Source organism: Lynx rufus, unplaced genomic scaffold (genome assembly GCF_022079265.1).
Source record: "Lynx rufus isolate CCGP_SWC_20201006 ecotype Redwood Valley unplaced genomic scaffold, mLynRuf1.p SCAF_9, whole genome shotgun sequence".
Classification (NCBI taxonomy): Eukaryota; Metazoa; Chordata; class Mammalia; order Carnivora; family Felidae; genus Lynx; species Lynx rufus.
In genome coordinates this window covers 106,374,410-106,379,643 of record NW_025814897.1, presented here as the reverse complement: position 1 = coordinate 106,379,643, position 5,234 = coordinate 106,374,410, and positions in this window count along the sequence as shown.

The window sequence follows — 5,234 nt, the reverse complement described above, 5'->3', positions numbered from 1 at the left end:
CAGCCCAGATGAACCACAAAGAAGCTGTGCCTTTGCCTACCTGAGGGAGACAGAGAAAACCTCACGGGACAGGCAACTAGCCTGAGCCACCCAGACACCCTGAATAATGGTGATTTTTAAATAGCAAAACAGGAGATACCTGAATGGTTCAGTTGGTTAAGTGTCCGAATTTGGCTCTGGTCATGATCTCACAGTCTGTGAGTTCGAGCCTCCACATTGAGCTCTGTGCTGACAGCTCAGAGCCTGGAGCCTGCTTCAGATTCTGTGTCTCCCTCTCTCTCTGCCTCTTCCCCTGCTCACATTCTGTCTCTCTCTCTCTCTCTCTCTTTCTCAAAAATAAACATAAAACAAATATTTTTAAATAAAATAACAGAAAGGTTTAATTTTGATTTTTACTTTTATGCCAATCCCACTGGTGGACTTTTTCTAATTCATAAGTTTTGTGTATGGTGTAAGCAATCTGTGCCAAACCCAGACAGTAAGATTTTGTCCTGTTTTCTTCCTTGAGTTGTACATTTAGGCTTATGATCCATCATGAATTACATCTGACACACGGCGTGAGGAAGGTTTGCAGACTTTTTAACATAGCCAATTGTTCCAAGACAATTTATTGAAAAAAATCATCCTTCCCACACTGAATTGCTTTTCCATTTTTGTCAAAAACGAAGTGACCATGTGTATGTAGTTCTATTTCTGGACTCTGGATAGTTCCACTGATCTATCCTTACATTAATGCCATGCTATTCTAACTATTGTAACTTTGTAGTGAGTCTTGAGGGCATGTACGTAGCCCCTCTGACTTTGTTTGTAGTTTTCAAAGTTGTTTTGGCTATTGTGGGTCATTTGCAGTTAGACATTTTGACATTTGTCGGCACAGAGCCTGATGAGGGTTTCAAACTCACAAGTCACTAGATCATGACCTGAACTGAAGTCGCATGCTTAACCAACTGAGCCACCCCATTACCCCAAATTCCCTTTAAATTCTAGTTTGCATGTGTTATAATTCATTCACTCATCCATTTTTGGAACTACTTATTTAGGTCATATTATTGGTCATGCTTAGTCTTAATGAGAGAGAGAGGTAGGGTTGAATATGAGACAAAAAAAAATTCTTATTTCCTTAGAACTTTTATCGTGAATTAGTGTTGAATTGTCAATGTGCTTTCTGCATCTATTAATCACATGGTTTTCCTCCTGTATTAATATGAAAATTACATTAGTTGACTTTTGAATGTTAAACCTACATTATATTCTTAGGATAAACCCTATTTGGCTAAGATGTATTATCCTTTTAATATAACTTGTTGGATTTGTTATGAGTTTGCTAAGAATTTTCGTATTGAGGTTCATGACAGAAAATTGTCTAATTTTCCTTTCTTGCAGGTCTTTGTTGCAAGTTGGGGATGAGGGCAGTGTTTGTCTCGTAGATGCAGTGGAAAAGTGTTCTTTCCTCCTTAATTTTCTGGGAGAGGTTACATAGAATTGATATGTCTTTCTTGAATATGTGGTTACATTTACCACTAATGTGATCTAGGCCTAGAGTATTCGTGAGATTTTAAACTACAAACTCAATTTCTTTCAACAATAAATAGGGCTATTTACGTTTTCTATTTCTTGTGGGTGAACTAAGTTGGATCTTCCAAGGAATTTGTGTTCATGTAAAGTGTCCAATTTATTACCAGAAGTTGCTCATAATAATCTTACTCTTTTCTTAATACCTATAGAATCTATAGTGGCATTACCTCTTTCATTCCTGACACTGGCCATTTGTTTCTTCTCTCTTTTTCTCCTTATCAAGCTAGAGATGAATTTTTTGAGCTGCCCAAAGAATCAGCTTTTGGTTTAAATTTTCCGTTATTTTTCTCTCTCCAAAGTCATCGATTTCTGCTCTACCTTTGTCATTTCCCTTCTTCTACTTATATATTTATTTGCTCTTCTTTTTATGGTTTTTAATGTTTGTTTATTTTGAGAGAGAAAGAGCAAGAGCGGGGGAGGAGCAGAGCGAGAGAGGGAGGCACAGAATCCGAAGCAGGCTCCAGGCTGAGCCATCAGCACTGAGGCCAACGTAAGGCTCATACCACAGAGCCGCAAGATCATGACCTGAGCCAAAGGTGGATGCTCAACCGACTGAGCCACCCAGGCGCCCCTCTAGTTTCTTAAAGTGGAAGCTGAAGTCATTGACTTAACACCTTTTATCAAACACAGGCATTTTAGTCTCTAAATTTCCCTCTACATACTGCTTTAGTTGCAGCAGAAGATACAAGGTCAATGCACAAAAATCAATTGTATTTCTACATACCAGCAATGAGCTACTGGAAACCAAAATTAGAAAAACAATAGCATTTACGATAGCTCCACAAAAATAAATGCTTAGGTATAAATCCAACAAAACCTGTAAAGGATCTGTATGCTGACACTGTGAAATGCTGAGTGAAGAAGCCACAGATGTAAATAAATGGAAATACAAGTCCCATTTTCAGTTTAGAAGACTCGCTGTCATATGTGAATTCTCCCCAAACTTATCTAGAGATTTTAAGCAATCCCAATCAAAATCCCAGCAAGGTTTTTGTATAAATAAGCTGATTCTGAAATTTATATGGAGAGGCAAAATTGATAGAAAAGTCAGAATAATTTTGAAAAGGAAGACTAAAGTTGGAGGACTCACACTAATAGATTTTTCAGATGGATACAAACTACAGTAACCTTGATGATGTGGTATTGGTAAAAAGAGAGACTCACAGATCAATGGAAGAGAACACAAAGTCCAGACATAGGGGCGCCAGAATGGCTCAGTCTGTTAAGTCTCTGACTCTTGACTTTAGCTCAGGTCACGATCTCATGGTTGTGAGACAGAGCCCCTGCTTAAGACTCTCTCTCCCACTCCCTCTGCCCTCCCCCACTCACCCACTCTCTCTCAAAGATAACAACAACAAAAAAACAAAGTCCAGATGTAGACCCATACAAATATGGCTGACTGATGGACAAAGTTGCCAAGGAAATCCACTGCAAAACAGTTTTTTCACCAAATGGTCCTGGAACAATTGGATATATATCCATATGCCCCCCAAACCAAATAAACGAAAAACAGGAATCTCACACTTTAAAAAAATTAACTCAAGTAGATCATAAATGTAAATGTAGTATTTATAAGACTATAAAACATTTCGAAGAAAATATAAAAGAAAAGCTTTGAGAACCAGGGCTAGACAAAGATTTCTTAGATGTGACACCAAAGAGTACAATGATAAAAAAAAAAAAAGAATGATAAATTGGGACTCCACCAAAATTAAATTTTTTTGCTCTATGAAAAACACCATTAAGTGAATGAAAAGAAAAGGTGCGGACCAAGAAAGAAAATACTGCCAAGCACATACTGACAGCAGATTTGTACCCGTAATACATAAAGATGATAAACTCAACGGTAAGAAAACAACCCAATTGACAAATGAACAAAAGTCTTGAACAGACACTTCAACCGAGATATGCAGATGGCAAATAAGCACGTGGAAAAATGTTCACCATCATCAGCCATTAGCAGAAGGTGAATTAAAACAACGATGAGGGGCGCCTGGGGTGGCTCAGTCCATTGAGCGAGCGACTCTTGATGTTTGGCTCAGGTGGGCCCAAGCCTCCCGACCCCACCCCCCCTCCCTTGTCAGGCTCAGCATGGAGTGAGGGGCATGCTTGGGATTCTCTCTCTCCCTCCCTCTGCCCATCCCCCACTGTCTCTCTCTCAAAAAACAAAAAAACAAAACCCTTTAAAACCATGATGAACAGGAGTACTGATGCATAGGGGCACTTGTACCCCAATGTTCATAGCAGCACTCTCAACAATAGCCAAATTATGGAAAGAGCCTAAATGTCCATCAACTGATGAATGGAGAAAGAAATTGTGGTTTATATACACAATGGAATACTACGTGGCAATGAGAAAGAATGAAATATGGCCTTTTGTAGCAACATGGATGGAACTGGAGAGTGTGATGCTAAGTGAAATAAGCCATACAGAGAAAGACAGATACTATATGGTTTCACTCTTATGTGGATCTTGAGAAACTTAACAGAAACCCATGGGGGAGGGGAAGGAAAAAAAAAAAGAGGTTAGAGTGGGAGAGAGCCAAAGCATAAGAGACTGTTAAAAACTGAGAACAAACTGAGGGTTGATGGGGGGTGGGAGGGAGGGGAGGGTGGGTGATGGGTATTGAGGAGGGCACATTTTGGGATGAGCACTGGGTGTTGTATGGAAACCAATTTGACAATAAGCTTCATATATTGAAAAAAAAAAAAAAGAATCACCCACTGCATCAGCCGGAAGCATACCCCAGGAAGAGGAACAGCGCCTTGGTCCCCGGCCCATCAGTGGCCTGAGACACACGGCTGCAGGGCCGGGGGCCAGGGGCATTCTGCCAAGGCCCCCATCTCTACAATACCCACAGCAGGCTTAAAGGAACAGACTTTATTAATCTAGCTCTCAAACACTAGAGGCTAAAATTCAGCTGAATTCTAACAGTCTATTTACAGAGCGCTGTCTGCAGGCCAGGTGGGGCTGGGCAGGTTCTCCCCAACCACCCGCCAAGTGCAGCTTCCAAACAGGCCTGCGCCACTTGCCACCCGCAGCGCGCAGAGGACATTTATATACACACAGCCAAACCCCTGGAGACGGAACACCAGGCAGGATGGCACCAGACCAACAGGGAGGCGGACACACAGACACACGCAGGGGTGGAGACTGCTGGGAACGCCTGGGGGCCTCAGTACTTCTTAAGGCCATAGGCCAGGCTGCTGGGGACCCTGGGGCCCAGCAGGGGCGGCGAGTTCCAGACGGCAGAGCTGGTGCGCTTGTGGTAGCGAGGCTTGCTCTTCTTGAAGATGTCCTCCAAGTCCAGCGGGAGGATGGTTCCAAAGAGCTCGAGCAGGTTTGGGGGGTGGTGGTACTGGTGGATGATGGCCTGGCTTAGCTGAGTGCCTGCAGGGGACACGGAGGGTCAAGTCACTGCATTGGAGCTCCTCAGGAGCCTCCCCATCCCCTGACCCCTTGTCCCCTTCCCCACCGCAGCCACATCAGCTCCTCTCTCAGAGCCCTCTTCCTCTCCACTTTTCCCTGAAAAGCTTTTTTTTTTTTGATGTTTGTTTATTTTTGAGAGAGACAGAGAGAGAGAGACAGAGAGAGAGACAGAGAGAGAGAGAGAGAGAGAACGCGCACAGGGGAAGGGCAGAGAGAGACAGGATAGAGG